Raw genomic sequence first — 21,877 nt, forward strand, 5'->3', positions numbered from 1 at the left:
ATTACTTAAACACGTAAACTAGGGCATCCGCCCTCCATATCTCAAACAAATGTCACGTTTCTGCGCCTACACCATCTCGAATATCGGCCAGGTGAGGTGATCGCGTGACCTGATGACGATGTCCATATCGTTATGGCGTTTCCTCATTTGCTTCTGAATCTGAAGCTTTTTCTCTCGAGCTCGCTTTTTATCCTCATTGTCGCATTTCAACTCGGAAACCATCTTCAAGAATTCTTCAGATGTAGTGGGGTCGGATGTAGCCGGCTGTTTACCTCTACGCGGGTGAGGCACGTATCTAGCAGGCCATGGTGGTTTTTATGTTTCAACGTCATTCCCACCTTGTTCTTGATCACACTGGTCCTTGTTTAAGTCAATATGGATAAACGCCCTCTCAGATGAACGAACAATCTTCCATCCCCTCCAAGGTTAAAACTTCCACCCATTTGAGCGCGTTTTTCACAACATGTCACGTATCTACATGTGGAAAATCGGACTTGTTATTGTATTTTCCCATGTATACTGTCACGACCACTGATGTGACTAATTTATACCCATTACCCACATTGTTATTGGCCATTTTATTATATGTTTTAAGTCGTTTTTGTATGCATTTGGCGCGTTTATGGTGTTTGTTAGTGTTTACAGGCTCTAAACAGGATACGCGTTCATTTGGTACATTTTTGGATGATTATTGGCCCAGAAGTGCGTTATGATGTTAAGAGTTGAATTGAGTGGAGGAGACGGCAGAGTTTGGCAAGTAATCGAGACCGAAAGAATTTGGCTCCACACAAGTACAGGACTGCGCCGCAGTGGAGATGTATCGAGTCCACTGCGCCGCAGCCCAGATCCACGGAAGTTCATTGAAATCATCCGACTGTGCCGCAGTCACTAAAGGAAGAAACGAAATCAAGGAAAATGACTGCGTCGCAGTGGTGGTCACACAAGCCATTGCGCCGCAGTCCCCCTGAAGTCAAAGTCAGCAATACCTCACTGCGCTGCAGTGAGGGAAGGCTCAACCTCACTGCTGCGCCGCAGTGGGTGCACGGGAAAACAAGACCTTCCTTGTTTCTGCATCAGATTTTGGAGGAGTATATATAGCAAACCCTAGGTCGAAAATTGGCTATCAAAAATCTTTCTAGGAGCTATTCTACAAGGGTTCTTCTTCCTCCAATCAAGATTATTTCTTAGGCGGATTCGTTGAAGATTCACGGGCACCCATCTAGATCGTATGATAAGCCTCAAATTGTACATGTGTCCCTACACCGAATTGGACGTTTTGTACTCGTTTTATAGCTGTTTATACTTGTTTTGTGGTGCGTTATGGTATTTGCTAGTGGTTTCAGGCCTACAGCAGGTACATTGCCCCTAAATGGTAGAAAACAGCTCAGAAGTGGTCCATATGCGCTAACGGAGGAAGAACAAAGTCGCAACAAAGGAAAATCTGGAAAACAAGTACACCTCACGGCACAAGGAGATTATCGCGGCGCGACCCCATTGTAATTGACCTTGGCGGCGCGACTGGTGAGACTAGCGGCGCGCCAAAATTCCCTGATAAAAAGTTTCTCGAAAAAGTTACTTCTCGCGGCGCGGGATGTGGCTCGCGGCGCGACCAGCGGGGGACCTGACGGATTTTCTCTCTCCTGAAGTATAAATACCTTCCACCACTCAACCATAACCCTATCTTGGACACTTTAGCCTCCACACTTAACTCCCAACCGATTTTCAAGGGTCTTGAAGGGTTTTCATCATTCCAACAACACTTTGAAGATTTGAAGATTAATTTTGCTCTAGTTACTTGATGAAGCTCGATTGTAACCTTGATTTGAATCTTTTCTTCACATTTGGTACAATATGTCTTTCTCTTTATTTGTATTTTTAGCTCTTGACATTATGAGTAGCTAAATCTCTATACGTCTATGGAGATGAAGTTAAACAATTAGTTATGGTTGTATAATCTTTTGAATTCAAGTTGGTTTTACTTAACATTTTATCAAGATCTTAATGAAGTGATTTCTTTTACTTGAGCTTGTGTTTTTGGTGACATTTGTGTTGTTCGATAGTGGTACTAGTTGAATGCAAGTATTATTTGAGTTGTTTGTCTATGAATAACTCTTGCTAGGTCATGGTATGATAGTAAATGATACAAGTTTTATAGAAGACATTTTGTTAAGTGGATTTGACGATTGGTGGTACCACATTTCTTTCACAGAGATAAAGTTGTTATTTAAATTAACCAAACAAACTAGTTAGTTCATGGAAATGTAATAAGGTTGGTGGCACCACTTGTTGCAAGGAATTGAGTTGTTTAGGTGATTTAGTCGATTTTACAAACGTTGTGCACCCGTTTGTGTTATTTACTTGTCACGGTTATTTCCACCAACTAATATGAATTTTGAGCTTAAATCATATGCAACCTAAACTTCTTGTGTAGCGGATTCGTCATAGATGGCTTTTTAATTATTGTTTACACTAAACCATTTTCGATTAATTCTTCGGAATTACTAATTTGTTTTAATTTCCGCAAACTAACTTTTCTAAACGCAAAGTGACAATTTGGTCACAAACCAAACTTTCTCTTGATTTACATTTTTACAACCTTAAGTACAACATTCAGTCCTTGTGTTCGGTCTTGGTCTTACCAATTAACTATATTACATACGAACGGGTACACTGCCCGTAAGTGTGTGGTAGTCAGTAAGCGGTAGATCTTGTTTTAAATTATTAAACTCGATTTCACACATCATCGTATCTACTTATTGACTTGCAATTTACTTTTCATCAAACGATTGGTACATCATGTTTCTCTTCTATTTTATTTATTATTGTGGATTGATCATGAGTGGCTAAACGTTTAACTATCCACCTTGATGAAACGAGATGGATAATGTGATTGCAATATTTTTAATTCAAAAGGTTTTATTTAATTATCATTGTTCTGTGATCTTGATGATGTTAATTCTTTTCATTAATTAATTTTGATATTGGTTGCATATGATTCTTCGTTGGTGGTACCAGTTGAATGTGTATGTGATTTTAAAACGGTTACTTGTCTATAAGTAATTATCACTAGTTCATGGTATGATAGTGAATATCATTTTAAGAAAAAATTAATTTTGTCAACGTGATTGATATCGGTTGGTGGTACCACGCTATTGTCACATGGGTTCAATTGATAATTTGATAGTCAATACAACTGATTGTTAGAAGAATTGTCTTAGTTTTGGTGGTACCGGGTTGGGTAATTTAACAGGCAGTTAGATGATTCGATAATTTGTTCACGGTTGGTGGTACCACGTGAGTATCTTAATCTTGTCACGATTATCTTTAAACTTTAGAGAATTTGTTCTTCATTAAATGCAATCACATTTTGAAGTTGAGGGAAGTCAAGGTGGATGACTTTTAATTATATTGTTTGAAGTTCTTCTTAATTTTATGCAATTTGCCTTGCAAAACATTTTCAATTTTCGTTGTCAAAAAGGATTTTAAGAGTAACACCCGTTTTCCAAACCATTTTACTAAACAATTATTTCAAACCAATTCCTGCGAACGATCTCGGATTTACCTCAATACTATATTACAAATGATCGGGTCCACTGCCCGTGAGTGCGTAGTAGTGAGTTTTTAGGTAGTTTTAGTTTTATAAATTTAAAGCTCGATTTTGCACATCAACCACTTTGAACACATCCGCGTCACTTAGGCCACTCATCTTACTCTTCTTAACATTGTAAATACCACAAAAACCCCGAAACCTTGTGTTTCAAATTCTTCCATATCATTACTTTCGGGCTAGGTTAGAATCACGCTTCAAATGTTTATCCATCTCATGCTTCACCTTCCTCCAAAACGAGTTACTCGTTTAGGTGTTTCAACAATATGGATCTTGAGAAACGTTTAACCAAGCTTTTACCAATGCCGCCTCTTCATCCTTCCCCCAATTACGACACTCTCTTTTTTCCTTTTTTTGTTACTTGTGTCTCGGGGATTGCTTCTACTTCCTCTTCATGCTCCTCCTACTCCTCTTATTTGTCTTCTACTTCTTCTTCGACATCTTGGTGGTGTTGTGACGAACCACTAAATTGTGTAAAACCGGATTGATTTTTGCCCGCATATTGTGAAAACCTGGATGTATCGAAAAAGTCAGGATCCATCTGAGTCAAGAAATCATCACCGATAATGGGTCTGTAAACATTATTGGCGGTATTTTGTGGCGAAGAAGGAGGTGGCACTGAATCATGTGTATTTGGATTCGGTGGGTTTTTGTGACGTGTGGAAAGTTGATTGAGTACTGGATCTTTAGTATGTCATGCATTGCAATTCCTTTGATTCATTTTTGTAATTTGTGTGATTGTTGTTTGGGTGTTTAATAAAAGAAAGAAGAAAGAAAAAAAAAGAAACAGAACAAAAAACAAAGAAAGAAAGAAAAAGAAAGAAAAAAAAAGAAGAAGAAAAGTCGGGAGGAGAGGAGGAAGGGAGGGAGGGAGAGAGAGAGAGGGGGGGGGGAGGGGGAGAGAGAGAGGGGTGACCTTTGGTGTGGACTAGCTGCTTTTTCGATTTCTTTTTTGGTAACGGTCGAAATATCGAGATAGACCCCGGGACAACCCTCCCCACCCTCCTCCCGACCCAACTGGCACCGGTACAACGGGGTGGTGCTCGAATAAGTACCCGACCGGTACGAGTCTCCTCCTCACGCACCCCGTCTACCCTAAGATAGGAAACTTGGACAACAACACATAACATAAGGATAAAGATTTATACATCGATAAAAAACTTTTTACATACAGATGTATAGTAAATGGCGGCAAATTGTGATGAGTTGAAAATATTTAATTATCATGAAAGTTGAGAAAGTGTTGAAAGAGATAATAAAAGGGTAAATATGGTAAAAAGTAAATAACTAATACAATTAATGTGAAATATTAGTTTCAATAAGAATATTAACATAAAAAATGCAAATTATATGTGCCCTTGGGCATATATTAAAGGATTTAGTTTGCCGGAATGAAACAAACTATGCCCAAAAAGTTATAGTGTGCATGCATAAACTTAATAAAAATGTTCAAATCATGCAATGTGTATACGTGGCAGCCCATATGAGCTGCCACGCGCCAAAAATTTTTTTTAACATGTCACGTGTAAGATTTTGATTGGTTTGGTCACAAAAAGTTACATGATTTGAACATTTTTACTAAGTTTATGCATACAATAAAAAAAACATTAGTTCGTGCACACTATAACTTTTTGGGCATAATTAGTTGCATTCCGGCACAATAAACACTATATTAAAAAACCTCTTATTTAAAATCATACAAAATGTAGATTTTCATACATGTAGAAAGTCGAAGCATAGGTTGGCCTTGGCAGCTGGCACCGTATCACACTATATATCAACTAATGTGGTCGTTTAGGCGTTATTAATCTAGGGTTTCAAAAGTTTAAACCCAACTTGAACCCTCGAGCCTTAGTCTATCTCCTTTGGGATAGCCATGACTACACATGTTAGGTTTTTGAAATGATTCTGTTGTAGTCTCAAAATAGTGATCAATTTGCTAAAACAAAATGCCACAAATATACCGAAAACATTCCATATGGTGTGCCCAAGTTTTTTTTTTTTTTCTTATTTAACAATTAATATAATGTGTTTTTATATTTAATATAAATGGTAATGTGATATGATCGAATTGAGTTTTAGTATGATGACTTAGAGATCACGACAAAACGAGTTCTGGAACAATTTACTGACGTGTTGTTGAGATGATCAATATGTTTGGGCATTTTGTAAAAGCCATTGGAGAAGTCCTTAGAGATTAAAGTTTGCTGTGGATTGAAAATCGTAAACTGAACAATACTACACAATCAATAGATACTGATTACTAACACATAGTCTTTGAACTTCCATCGTTTGTTTCCACTTCTACCCTAGCTTCATTTAGTAAGGCATATTTTTACTGATCACACAAAAACTTGTAAAGCTAAGAACCGACCTTGTTAGTTGTTAGTATTTTAACGAGAAATTAAGGCTACTAATTATATGACGTAAGTGTTGTATCATAATTATCTAATTTAATTTTTTAACTTTCAAAGATTCGACGGTTTAACCTTTAAAGGTTAAACCGTCGAATCTTTGAAAGTTAAAAAATTAAATTAGATAATTTAAAGGGTAAAATAATAAGTAAACACAAACTTATAGTATGATATTGATTATATCATGTGGGGAGGAGGATTTAATTTTCGAAAATAGATATGCGTTTTGAAAAATCATAATCATATAATTATATGTAACAAAATGTGTTGTTAAAAATTTTGCATTTGATTATGTTTTTATTAAATTACAATAATCAAATAATTAACTCTTAATAAGTAAAATGTTTAAAAAATATATTTATTAAATGATAATCAAAATGAAACTACTTCACATCTTCATGAATATAGATATTGCTAAAGTGCTAATACATATTTAGTGGTTTGTTCATTTACATCCATAATTTTTCATGGATCTAAGGGTCTTAATCTTAGCCCTTGGATCATTTCCATCAATGACTAGGATCAAAACTTGTCTTCTAATTTAAATAAAAAAACATAGAAGGGTATGATAGTAATTTGTACTAAAAAAAAACTCTACCCTACTTCAGCCACTTTTCTTCTCCTTCCCCTGACCAAAACACACACATACAAACACACACTCTCTCCCTCTCTCCTTCTTCTCCTCTCCTCCTCCTCCTCCTCTACAGATGATGACGATGACCACTACCACCACCACCATCTCCGACCATCACCAACACACACACACACACAATTGCTCTTTTTCTCTCTTGTACGTTCAGTGACTCAGCTCTCTTTCTCCTCCTCCTCCGGCTACAACAACCACCACTGTGACACCCCGCAAATTTCAGGTTGGTCAAACTTAGAACATTGACTATTACACGTGACATTTTACAACGATACGAGTATATGTGATAGTATGTGCATATAATAGATATAAATATAAATATGCTTGACTTATATGATATTGGAACCTATTACGTATGTTAGAAATCAATTATATAACTAAACTTGCACATACACTAGCTGTATTAGTACACTTGCACCTAATACACTAATCAATATTTTATTAGATAAATAAGAATCCATTTTTATTTACCCCACAAATAAATTTCAGATACGAATATAAATTATTCAAGTATTCCCTAAGTGTACATAATCTACAAACATTACATAAAATGAATACAATTTATAAGATGATGGCACAAAGCCTTAGAAATAAAAATCTATGCAGATTAACCCAAATACCTTTTGAGTTTCGGTATTGCCATCAATGTACAACCCCACCAACAATGCATAAATAAATAATTTAAGAAAACTAAATAGTTAATTAAAAATCCTTTATAAACCTTATGGTCCCCCCATACCCACTTCACCTTTCACTCTTCACAAACAAACAAAAGCATACAAGACAATAAACCACTCTCTCTCTCCCACTTGAAGATTCCGGCAGCTCCTCCTCCTGCCGCCGCCGCCGTACAGCCACCGCCTGTCGCCGTCAACCTCGCCGGAAAATCTCCAAAACACATCCTCATCAACCACAACTCATCCTAAAGTCACCCAACTCCTCCTTCCACTTTCAAATCAACTCGCCACTACCCACCACCTCCTCACAACCGTGTCACCACCACCACAACACCACCTTGCATCAACAACATCCCTTTTGATCATCTAAACTCAAGACCCACTTCTTTTTCTTTCAGTTTCGGGTAAATACAAAACCCACCAACAACAATACTCTATTTTCTTTTATGAAGTTTTGATCGTCTTTTGTTATTTGAGTGTTTAACCATGGGTATTAAACACTTGAATCTTGATAAAGATGAACATGTTTACTTTTTGTGGAAGCACTTATGTTATATCTTATTATTTTTATCTACTTATTTATTTTATTTAACCTTGTTTAAGGTTCACCACCACCCAAAAAGCTTTATAAAAATGTTGTTCAAAATACTAATGTGAGTTTTGATGGGTACTTATATTTACTTTTGAGTTAAATGGTGTAGTTTCATTTGAAAAAGACTTCCTGATGTCTTGCATGGAAGTTTTTTTTAGAAAAGTGAATTCTTATAAAATGAAAATGTAAAAGTCCATGACACTGATTTGTACCATACCATCATTTATCAAGTTATTTTATTACTTTCTTTTTTATACTTAAATATATATGTATATACATTTGGAAACATTGATGAAAGTAAGCTTGAAAAGTCAGATTTGTTTCTTTTGAGTCACATAGTGGAAACGGAAAATGACACTAGTATGAGGGAAACTTTATCAGTTTATTTGCCTTCAAAAGTTGATATTTTCACAAAGTACAAAAGATTTGATGATGACATCTTTTTGCTATTTTATTATTATTACTTTTATTGTTATATATATATATATATATATATAAAGAAATAAATTATTTTGGGTAACTCAAAGGGATGTTTCATCTTGGGTTTGGTTACTGACAGAGGAAAGTAGTGACAGGAACTTTTTTTTTTTAATCATTACACTTTTGAAAACAAGAAATTTTAAGTTTTATTTCTACGTACATTAAATATTTTTGAGACATGAACCATCAGTTCATTTAAAACTATTTTGGAGCATCTATAATTTGAGCTTCCGTATTTATATATAAAGTATACTTGAATATTTTAATTAACAGAAATATTTACTATACAACTTTGAATTCTGATTTTTGGAGTATTAATGTTTGTATATATATATATATATCATAACAATACAATAATGCATTGGAGATATATCCGGCAACAAACCACTTGTTCGGTTTCACATGCATTAGAGTGTTATGAATATGTATATGTGTGTACAAATTATTAACTCCTAGAAATCTTACTTCATGAAGTTGTGTAGATTTATATTTCATCATTTTTGAAAAATGCAAATTCTAGTGAAAGTATATTATTATTATTATTATTATTATTATTATTATTATTATTATTATTATTATTATCGTTATCATTATTATTATTATTATTATTATTAATGCAAATTTTTAATTTTTATTTATTATAGCAATTTACAAAACCCAACAAAGTGTCATAAGTGTAAAAAGTAGTTTATTTGCATTTATTTGTTCACTTATTTTAGTTACATCATTCTAGTTGATCTATAATTTTTTATTTATTTAGTTTTATAAGATTTCAAAATTTTAAATATGAAAGTTATTGAACAAAAGTATTTATTTATTAATACACTTATAATTTATTAAGTGTATTATTTGGGTGGTGAAAAAAACTTTAACAATCTAATTATTATTTACTTAGTTATTTGTTTAAGTATCATCAATTAAGCACAACATTAAGAGTGCTATATACTTTTCTTGCACTAGGTTAATATCACCATTACTTGGAGTTATTTGCATCATTACCTTCACGTCTCCACTACTAAGGTGAATCTTCATAGCCCCACTTTGCTTTATATATTTTTGGGGTGAGATACACACTCTATGTTTTTACGTGTGAACGCAAGTACTTAAAACTAGTATACATTATTTGTCTAAGTTTAATTGCTCATCTATAAGTCCTCCTAATCGTGAAACGTTAGTTATGGTTTTAAGCGTGAGTATGTTGGATAGTACTATTTGGGTTGACACCCCCGTCCGGGTTGTTAGCGCCAACTTGACCTGTGGTGGTCGAACGGATGCATGCATACTTGTAAACTATTAAGTATTCTGAGCAAGATACTGTTGAGGCAAACTATATTAACTTGTCGAGGAGCTTAGTACAAATTGTATACATCATTTCTATAGCATTGTTGTAGGACAATGGCTACTTAAATCTTGTGGTTCACGGATAACTTTTTACTATTAAACCTGTGAAGCTCACCAACTTTATGTTGACAAATTTTAGCATGTATTCTCAGGTAACTAGATGCTTTGCTTTGGACTACTTGATGACGTAGGCAATCTGATGGCCTTGCCCTACTACCTTGACTTTAGGAATGACTCGTCGATTTGCTAAAGTCTTTATCTTTAATTATGCCTTTTAAATAAATGTCTAATGTTTTACAACAATCTACTCTCATGTGCTTGCCCTACTACCTTGACTTTATCTTTAATTTGCTCAAGTATTGTATTTCAATTTGGAAAACAAATGTTACTTTTAATAAATTTCTAAAATGACAACGTTTAGTAGTCGTTCATTATATCTTGTGTTATTATATTACTGAAGTCACACCCATGTGCTAGCCCATATTTTTGGAGGGTGTGACAACCACCATCTTCTGGATCTTCACCTCAAACCACTAGCAACAACAACAAATGGATGATGATGTTTTAGATATTATTAGAGTGAGATTTTATGGAGTTAGTTTTTGTTTATATATAAAATATGGATAAGCAAAACATTTTTACCCATGATTGTTAGTTTTTTTATATGATTTATATTTTCATATGATAAGAAGTTGTAACCTTGATTGTTGTTGTTTAAAGTTTCTTTGAAGAGTTTTGCTTACAAAGTGTTTGATGAAATGTCTAAAGCAAAGTGTATGTACTAAATCAAATTTGATTATATACGTATTTACAAATTATACAGCCAATCATACTTGATTGTACATGATGATGTTTTAGATATTATTAAAGTGATATTTTATGTAGTTTATGTTTTTTATATAAAAAATAGATAAACAAACCATTTTTATCCATGATTTGTAGTTTTTTTCTTCTATTTTTGTTTTTTCATATGATAAGAAGTTGTATCTTTGGTTGTTGTTGTTTAAAATTTTAATAAAGAGTTTTTGCCCATAAAGTGTTTGATGAAATGTCTAAACCAAAGTGTATGTACTAAATCAAATATGATTATATACGTATTTACTGTGTACAGCCAATCATTTCCATCGACGATTAGGTTTTTTTTTATCATGGCTTACAAGTCGAAATCATCAAATAGAAAACGGAAAAGTGTTGATGATGATTCCGGCAACTGTAATTTTGTTTGCGACAACTGTAAAAGTTTATTCAAAATCATATATGATTTTACGTATAAAATTGAGACAAGGAAAATGAGTTGTATACAAATAAACTTCACGTATACAGTGTGAAAAACTTATGGAAAATCATATATGATTTTACGCATACCTTGTTTATAAAATGTACAAAATCATTTATGATTTTGTATAGCACATTAAGTCAACCAAATGGCTTCCATATAAAGAAATTTATTCATATTCATTTTTGATTTTACTCATAAAGTATGAAAACCTATTCAAAATCAACTATTCAAAATCAAAAATGATTTTACGCATACATTGGGAAAAGCTATACAAAATCATATATGATTTTTTATAGCACATTGAGACAAAACCAAATGAGTTCCATACAAAGAAAACCATTTAAAATTAAAAATGATTTTAAGAATATAGTGTGACAAAATCATATATGATTTTATTCTTACATCTAGACAAAAAAAAGTAGGTTCGGTATCACTAAGCCTATTCAAAATCATATATGATTTTGTATAAGCTTCCATACAAATAAACTTATTCAAAATCAAAATTGATTTTAAGAATACACTGTGAAAAATTTATTCAAAATCATATATGATTTTACGTATAAAATTGAGACAAAGCAAATGAACTCTATACAAATAAACCTATTTAAAATCAATTTTGATTTTATGCATACAGTGTGAAAAACTTATAGAAAATCATATATGATTTTACATTTTTACACATACATTGTCTAGAAAATGTACAAAATCATTTATGATTTTCTCGGGTTTTTACATGGTAGCTTAGGGTTTAGGGTTTGAAGTTGTAGGGTTAGCCCTACGACTTCAAACCCTAAACCCTTAAGCGTACCGTATACATCCATCCCCCCACTGTAGGCTTTAGCATTTTAGGGTTTAGCATTTAAGTTTTTAGAATGCAACTTTTCTAAAATGTATGCATAAAGTCAAAAATGATTTTGCATAGATTTTCCCGGGTTTTTATATGGTAGCTTAGGGTTTAGGGTTTGAAGTTGTAGGGTTAGCTGGCTAACCCTACAACCATACAACTTCAAACCCTAAACCCTTAAACGTACCGTATACATCCGTCCCCCCACTGTCGGCTTTAGCATTTTAGGGTTTTAGAATACAATTTTTCTAAAATGTATGCATAAAATCAAAAATGGTTTTGCATAGATTTTCTCTGGTTTTTACATGGTAGCTTAGGGTTTAGGGTTAGAAGTTGTGGCTAACACTACAACTTCAAACCCTAAACCCTTTAGCGTACCGTATACATCCGTCCCCCCACTCTATGGAGTTTTTCCCAAATATATGTGTCAAATCATTTTTGATTTTGGTTTCCAATCATTTTTTATTTTGAATAGTTGATTTCATATTCTACCTAAGTGAAGGTTATTTTAGTTTTTTTGACCTATTTTATCTTCTGAGAGAACAACAAAAAAGATATACACAAAAATGATTAAAAACAAAAAACAAAAAGACACACACACTTCCCCCTCGGATTAGCTTTTAGCCCCTAAGGGTTTAGATTTTAGGGTTTTAGAATACAATTTCTCTAAAATGTATGCATAAAATCATAAATGATTTTGCATTGATTTTTAACATTATACATGTGAAATCAATTTTGAATAGCAATTAAGCTTTAGTTTAGGGTTTGAAGTCGTAGGGTTAGCAACCCTACGACTTCAAACCCTAAACTAAAGCGCGGGCCGCAGGCCCCCTTAATCACACTTCCCCCTCGGATTAGCTTTTAGCCCCAAGGGTTTAGATTTTAGGATTTTAGAATACAACTTTTCTAAAATGTATGCCTAAAATCAAAAATAATTTTGCATTGAGTTTTAACATTATATATGTGAAATCAATTTTGATTTTACACAGATAGTCTTAAAAAGACACTTATACCTTAAAACGTACAAACTTGATTTTGTATAGCTTTTTCACGCTCTATTCTTAAAATCAATTTTGATTTTGAATGGTTTTCTTTGTATGGAACTCATTTGATTTTGTATAGGTTTTCCTCAATGTATGCGTAAAATAATTTTTGATTTTGAATTGTTGATTTTGTATATGTTTTTCACGATTTATGCGTAAAATCATTTTTGATTCTAGGCATAAGAACACAGGTAACTAAAACCTCAATACAAAATCAAATTTGATTGTAGAAACAAAGTTATAAAACACAAATCTATAGAATCTATATACAAAATCAAATATGATTTTACACGTACAGTTACAAAAACAGAAATCAATAAAATGTCAATACATAATCAAATATGATTCTAAACATTAAGTAAACAATAACAAATAACTTACATAATCAAATTTGATTTTATTCAGAATTATAAAGGTGATTAAATCATATTATCAAACTTTGGTTTAAACATTTTATCAAACACCTTATATGCAATACTGAATCAAATATGATTTGATTCTAAATTATATATAAGAAACTTTGGTTTAGACATTTTATCAAACACCTAGTAGGCAATATTGTACCAAACAACAAAATTAATCAAATACCTGATAAATTTTAACAAATTCAAGATGTTAATTTAATTACATTGGATTATCACATGACAAATTTTGAATTTACATAAAAAAAGTCATCTATTTATATTCGATAGATCTTCCATTGTTTATTAACATATTCAAAATCAATTGATGATGACTGATGGAGATGATGACGACGACAGAGACAACGATGGTTGTGCCATTTTGATTGAACGCGTGGTGGTGGTAATGGTGTTGCTGCTACTGATGAGTTTCCATGAGGGGGAAGAGAAAGAGATCTGTGTGTGTGTGTGTGTGTGTTTTTGGAATTGAGAAGAGCAGGGAATGGAATAATATGTCAAATGACGAAAGGGCTAATAGGTTCTAAAGGTATCTTACTCGTCGACTTTTACTATGTAAAGTATCGTCCTAAAAAACCTCCTATGTGTGTAAACGCGATCTAATGTGGGTATCAAAACCACTATCTGGTTTTCCAAAAGCTGTTTTGTGTGTGTTTGGCTGATGTGACTAATTTATACCCATTACCCACATCATTATTGGCCATATATTTATATGTTTTAAGTCGTTTTCGTGTGCATTTGGCGCGTTTATGGTGTTTGTTAGTGGTTTCAGGCTCTAAACAGGTTATGCGTTCATTTGGTGCATTTTTGAAAGACTTATTGGCCTAGAGATGATTTATGATGTCGAGAGTTGATTCGAATAGAGAAGAAGTTGAAATTTGGAGTTAAAAAGTTGAAAATGAAGAAACCGTTTAATTTATGTTGACTGCGACGCAGTGGAGGTGCACACATGCCCACTGCGCCGCAGTGGTGGTTGATGTACGAGGAATTTTTGATCAGAGAATTTGGGCTGCACCAAGTGGCTGTTTCCTCGAGCCACTGCGCCGCATTTGTTCGGAAGCCAGCGACAAAGTGAAAGTGTCGTGACTGCGTCGCAGTGGGAAGTGCAACAGGGCCACTGCGCCACAGTCATCTATATTGAAGACGGAGATCTTGGACAAAGAATTTGGGCTGCGCCGCAGTGGGGAGCATCACAAGCCCACTGCGCCGCAGTGAGAGGTCGGTCAACTAAAGTGTTGGGCCGACTTAAGCTTCTATTTTTCAAAGGGTATAAATACAAACCCTAGGACGAATTTTCCAGGATCCAAAGTCTTTCTAGGAGCTGTTCTACAAGGTTTCTTCCTTCTCCAAGCAAGTTTTCACTTAGGCGGACTCATCGAAGAAGCACGAACACCCATCTAGATCGTATTAATTACTGTCTTGCAATTTTCTATTTTCTCAAACGATTGGTACAATATGTTCTTCTCTTTTATTGATTATTATTGTTATTTTAGAATGAGTGGCTAAACTGTTTATCATCCACCTTGATGAAACGAGATGGATAATGTGATTGCAATATTTTTAATTCAAAGGGTTTATTTAATTATCGTTGTTCTGTGATCTTGATGATTTTAATTCTTTTTATTAATTATTTTGATATTGGTTGCATATAATTATTCGTTGGTGGTATCAGTTGAATGTGTATGTGATTTTAAAACGGTTACTTGTCTATGAGTAATTATCACTAGTTCATGGTATGATAGTGAATGTCAATTTAGGAAAAGATTAATTTTTGTCAACGTGATTGATAACGATTGGTGGTACCACGTTATTGTCACATAGGTTTAATTGATAATTCGGTAGTCAATAAAACTAATTGTTGGAAAAAGTGTCTTTGCTTTGGTGATACCGGCTTGGGTAATTCAACTAGCAATTAGGTGATACGGTAACTTGTTCACGGTTGGTGTTACCACGTGAGCACTTTAATCTTGTCACGATTATCTCTAAACTCTTAAGAATTTGTTCTTAATTAAATGCAATCACATTTGAAGTTGAGGGAAGTCAAGGTAGATGACTTTTAATTATATTGTTTGAAGTTCTTTTTAATTTTATGCAATTTGCCATGCAAAACATTTTCAATTTTCGTTGTCAAAAAGGATTTTAAGAGTAACACTCGTTTTCCAAACCATTTTACTAAACAATTATTTCAAACCAATCCCTGCGAACGATCTCGGATTTACCTCAATACTATATTACAAACGATCGGGTCCACTGCCCGTGAGTGCATAGTAGTCACATCAAGTTTTTGGCACATCAAGGTGGTTCTTGTTTTACAAATTTAAGACTCGATTTAGCACATCAAGTTTTTGGCGCCGCTGCCGGGGATTGTGTGCGTTTTAGTTGTTAATTTAGTGGTTTGATCCTTCCTCACGCGTGAGGGAATTATTTGCTTTATTAGTTTAGATTTGAATTTATTATCACAGGTGCATTTGACATTGGTTTTAGTTGTGTTTTGCAGGATTCTTTTATAGTGGATGAACTTGCGTTCCTCAGGTCTACCCCTTTGAAAACGCTACCTAGACGCAGACTCAACTTTCCAGAACCAATACCGTTTTCACCTATTGCTCGCCCGACTACGGATTCAGACGAAGATTGTTTCTACTTAGAGGAATTTTTCAACCTTGCACTAGTTATAGACAAAATGGGTGACGAACGACCAAGAGATCCGAATGACATCCGGTACGGTGACCGAGCCCGAACTATCCCTATGGCTCGTGGTTCCGCCATAAGACCACCGGGTGTTGATCAAAACTTCAATTTGAAGCCTAATCATCTCAAGAGCATCGAGGAACAAAAATTCGATGGCAAGAAGAAATGGGATCCTTACAAGCATTTGGAGAGATTTGAAAAGTTAGCACGACTCTACCAATACGGACAAAATCAAATGAATGCCGTCAAACTTGAAACTTTTCCTATTACTCTTACAGGAGAAGCTGAAGATTGGTTCAATGAACTTCTAGAAAACTCGATTACTACTTGGGATCAACTCAAGGAAGCGTTCATTGGAGAATTTTACTCGGTTCGAATGCAAAGGCAATTGGAAAATCAGATTAGAACCTTTTTGCAAGAAGATAAGGAAGATGTTGTTGATGCTTGGATCCGCTTTAAAGAGATGTTGAGGAATTGTCCAGGACATGAATTGACTAAGGAGAAGTATGTTGAACTTTTCTTTGATGGATTGACAAAGGCTTCAAAAAGGGAATTGGGGTATGCTTTCGGTGGAAGCTTCAGCAAAATTACTCCGAATGAAGGATTTGATATCTTGGAAGCTATGGTGAAGGATAATGCAGCTATGGTGATAGGAGGATTTTGAGGACTGATAGTAGATTCTCTAGAGGAGCTAAGGAAGATAAAGTTGCAAGGGCCAATGGTAGCAACAATTCTAATGTAATTGATGAGATTCAGGCTGTTAGAAATCCAAAAATAGTGATACATTGTAATTTAAGTTATGGACTTACTTGTTGTTAAGTCATGAGTTGATAATTTCTAAGGTTGAGGGGATAATAGTGTTAATTAGCATAGTTAGATAGTTTGGACTATAAATAACCCTCAATTCCTTAGAAATTATAACTTGGAAGATTAACAACACATTATTCATACCAATTACACCTGAATATTACACTCTTGATTCCAATTCTCTCTCAAAACACACACAAACACCAAGAACACACACTAACCAAATACCATTGTTGATGTGAATTCGGTTAAGAAAATCGTGTTGATTACATTTGGTATCAGAGAAAACATCATTTTGATCTCGATCCATTACTGAATTCAATCACATTTCATCAAAAATCACCTTTAATTCTGTTTTATTTCTGTTTCTGTTCATCATTTTTTTTTCACTGAAAATCCAAAAAATTAACCTCTCAAATCACATAAGATCACAGATGTTTGTTCACCGTTCGATTCCTCATAGTTAATAACATAATTCTCTCAAGTTTCATGTTCTAATTCAATCTGGATCAAAAGTTCAGATTTTGAGTTTTTGGCGGTAAATTTTGGGATTTGATTCTGTTGTGTTATAAGCTAAAGTTTGTTAATCGGATCATTGCTGAGGTGAAAACAAACTGTTTGTAAATGGTTTCATGATTCAATTCTCAGAAAATCAAAAGATATTGAAGTTTTAAATATCGACAATGGAGTTGTTCATGTTCAGAGGTTGAAGACGACTGTAAAAAGCTAAAACGATCTTAATTTAGATCGTTTCAGTTTTTCTTTCCTTCATACTTTCGTATCAGTGTTGTGGATTGTCAAACGACTCAGATGTTGATCGTTTTGATAAAGTGTTGTGTTGTGAAGAACTGATTGTGGCTAACTGATCCTTTGGATTGGTTTTGGTCAATTCAATTCTTGAAAAATACAAGTGGTTAAGAAATTCTGAAGAGGAATCAAAACGATCTCTTTTAGATCGTTTCTAGTTTCACTTGAATTTTCTCTGGTTTGAGTAATTTCTGAAGAGGTGTGTTTGGAAATCATAATACTTTTGGGTAACTGATCTTCGTGATTGGTTTTGCTCAATTCATTTCATTCCAATTCATACCAAAACTCTGCCTAAATCATTTCAGAATACTTAGAATTTTTCCTTCTTTTGAAAATCGTTTTAAGTTCAAATCGTTTCATTCTTCATTCAATTTAGATCGTTTCATTTACACTTCTTCTACATTGTTTCATTCTTCATTCAAAACAGATCGTTTCATTTTAATCCCAGATTAGATCGTTTCATTTTAAATCCAAATTCAGATCGTTTTAGTTTCATTTCAAATTCAAATCGTTTCATTTCAACTCAAATTAGATCGTTTCATAATTTCATTCTTTCTTCAATAACAATTCAATTCTCAATTTCAAATGACTACTCGTGAAGCATTGTCTCTGGGTACTGATACAAGACCACCAGTTCTTTATCGTGGTAATTATGGACTTTGGAAGAAAAGGTTCATGGATTACATTGAACGTCAGACAAATGGTCACATGCTTAAGGACTCAATCATCAATGGACTTGCTATGCATCGTCATCCTACTACCCGTACTATTTTGACTCCTGATCTGTTAAATGCTGAACAAAGAGATCGTACTGCTGATGACAACAGAGCTAGGTTATGCTTGTACCAAGCACTTCCTGATGAGATTTATGGCTCAGTTGATTCTTACGACATAGCAAAGGAGATTTGGGATGAAGTTGCTAAACAAATGGAAGGTTCTGATGTAACTTCAACAATTCGACTGACAAATGTCTTAACCGAATTTGACAATTTTCAGAAATCTCCAAATGAATCTCTTGAGTCCGTCTACTACCGATTTTGCAATGTGATCAATGAACTGAGGAAGAACAAAGTCAAAAAAGATGAGATTGAGTTGAACATCAAATTTATCAAAGCACTTAGTTCCGAATGGGAAGAATATGGAACCCAAATCAAGAAACATCAAGATCTGACCAAATTCACCATTCATACTCTTTATGAATCTTTCAAATTGAATGAGAGCAAAGTTCTAAGCAAAAATTCATTCAACAAAGTGCCAGAAGTTGTATCTACTGATCCTTTGGCATTGGTTGTTGAACGAAAGGTTTCTGAGGCTCTTAAAAGACAAATGACTATTGTTTCTTCATCTGATGAGGAAGGAGAAGATTACTTGGCTCCAAGAGATGGTGTTCCTGATGAATTCTACCAAGCTCTTGCTACTGTTACCAAGCATTTCAAGAAGAAATATTTCAAAGCGAGGCCAAATAACAACAATCTTCGAACTTCATCAACAAGTGCATTTCCAAAGAAGGAACAATATCATCACAAGAGTTTTGAACAAGGTGAAACAACTGTCTCCAAGCAAAGAGACAAGAAAGCAGATAATGAGAAACAAATCATGGAGAAAGAGAAGAAATCTGACAAAAAGTGTTACAACTGTTGATTTCCTGGTCATTTTGCTGTGGATTGCAAACTGCCTCGCAAAAAGGATTATGCATACTACAAGTAGAAGATGCTTCTAGCAAAGCAAGTTGAAGCCGATCAAGCCTTGATTGCTGAAGATGACAAGTGGCTCTTGCTTACTGATGATGAAGATGAAGATCTGTTTGCCAATGTATGTTTCATGGCAAGGTTGAGCAAAGAAAAGATGTTGGAGGCTGACAACACTGACGAGGAATATCCTGATGATGAGGTAAATCTCGACTCTACTTTTTCAACAATTAAGGATAAAGAGTCTTGTAGAATTGCCTTATCAAACCTGACAAATCATTACACTTCTTTAGCCAACAAAAACAAGAAATTGAAAAATAGCATTGTCTTTTCAAAAAGGGAATACACAAAACTTCTTGAAGAAAATTCTAAACTTCTTTTTGATTATGATGCTATGAAACAAGAATTTCAAAACTACAAAGAAAAAATGTTGGTCAAAGAATGTGAAATGAATGCATCTCCTGACTCTAAGTTATTGAAAAAGTGTTATAATTTAGAAAAGACCATACTTGATCTTGAAAAGGCCAATCAAGATCTTGAAGTTCAAAAGACCAATGAATGGCTTCGTGCAAATGCGAGACAAATGGATATTGATATTCTGAATAAAAAGCTTCAAGAAGCTACACCAAAAACAATTGAACTTGAAAGAAAAGTTTCTGATTTAAATCATAACTGTTTTTTAAAAGGCATTGAGATTGAAAATCTTGGAAAACAAATTGAGGAACATAAAAAGAATATACTTTTCTATCAAGAAAAGTTGTACAAAGTTGAACAAAACCCTCTTTTGGATTTCACTGCCTATTTCAATAAGTCAAAGATTGATAGATCAGAACTTCTTCTTGGGTTGGGATTTGAGAATATCACTCCATTGCAAAAAGCCAAAGAAAAGATTGAACCCTTGTATGATGAAAAGTTTTTGAGACTTGGTATGGTTCAACAATTCATACGTCCATTGGATAACGAATTTGAGACTGATGAAGTTGAGAAAATTCAAAACAATAAATTTTTGGTTAATTATGATGCCATCAACACTTCTTACAAAATGAAAAAGTCTTCAATTTTTGAATTAGAAAAGATTGCGTCTAATTTTCAAAACCAAGAATCTGTCGTTTCCCCACCTAAACCAACTAAAGTGTATGTTCCATCCACAATTTTGGAAAAACAAATAGAAGGTTTACAATAAAAGGTGGAATCTCAACAAAACCTTATCAATAATCTAAAGTCTCAAAGTCCGAATTCAAAAAATGAATCAATTGTTGTTGATATCAAGAAAGTTTGTGTGAATGTTTCTACACAAACTGATTTCAGTCTGTTAGTAGACCATTCAACTCAGACTGCTTGTGTTTCATCTACTTGTTCCTCCACCCAAACCTTGACTGATTCTTTTGAGTATTCATGTCGAAATACTGCTACTGAAATAACTGATGATTATGTGCAATCTGATTTATCGAATGACGAACTTGCACATAGTTTAGTTTTGATATGGTACTACGTTAGGTTTTTCACTTGTGAGTTTCCTGAAGAGTTAGTTGTTCACCCTAAGCCTTGTACTAGTATAGGTGTTGATACTTCTACTCAATTTTCTTGTGAAACCAAAGAAGCGTCAGTTGAAGTTGATTTTATTCCTGAGACAACCAATAGTGTGAAGTTGGAAAACAAAACTCCTAATTTTTCAAAATTCTCTCCGGTTTCACCATTCAACAAATCTGATTTTGATAAATTCATGGAGGGAGAATATGTTTTTGATTCTGAAACTGAGAAAAAGATTGAATCTACCAAAATCAAAGTTGAATCAAAAGAGGAATCTCCAAAATCGTTTTTCAAAGCTCCAACTTCATATTATTCAAAGAAACAGGTTACTTCCAAACCCATCAAGACTGAACCAAAGACTGTCACCAAACCAAGAATCAATAAGTTAAAAACAAAGTGTCCTACCCCAGAAAAGCATGTCAAAACCAAGCAAGATGAGACCAATCCCAAAATAAAATACAACAAAGTGAAACTTCTGGAAATCAATTCAAATGTTTCTTTGTCTAGCCCTCATTCTAGTTCAAACTCTAAAGTGTCTAAGTCTAGCTCAGTTTTGCTAACTAGGGATGCTTCAAATGGTGCAACTAGGTATAGGGATAGATATGGCTGGTTTTCTCATGATAAACCTAAGAAACAAGAAGTTTCCGCACCTCTAAAAGAGTCTAAAAAAATAAAAGTGCTTCAAAACATTCATTCTAATCTTCTTAATGCCAATCCAACAGGTGGAAAGAGCTTAATTAGTGAGACTAAATGGGTAGCTAAGTCATTAGTACCTAAGTTCACTAATGTTGATAAAAAGAAGAAAAGGCGAAGAAGAAAAGATGGTAGAAAGAAGAAGCATGTTTTTGCGTCAAACAATTTATCTTTTAAGTCCTCTGTGTTAAACAATGTTAATGGTGCCAAGGCTAAGCCTTGTGATGTTGTAAACAATGTTAATTCTTGTTCTTATATGCATGGTTTGAATGTTGGTAAACATGTTACTTTTGATTCATGCATTAATATTCGATTGTTTAAT

This window comes from Erigeron canadensis, chromosome 7, assembly GCF_010389155.1.
Source record: "Erigeron canadensis isolate Cc75 chromosome 7, C_canadensis_v1, whole genome shotgun sequence".
Lineage (NCBI taxonomy): Eukaryota > Viridiplantae > Streptophyta > Magnoliopsida > Asterales > Asteraceae > Erigeron > Erigeron canadensis.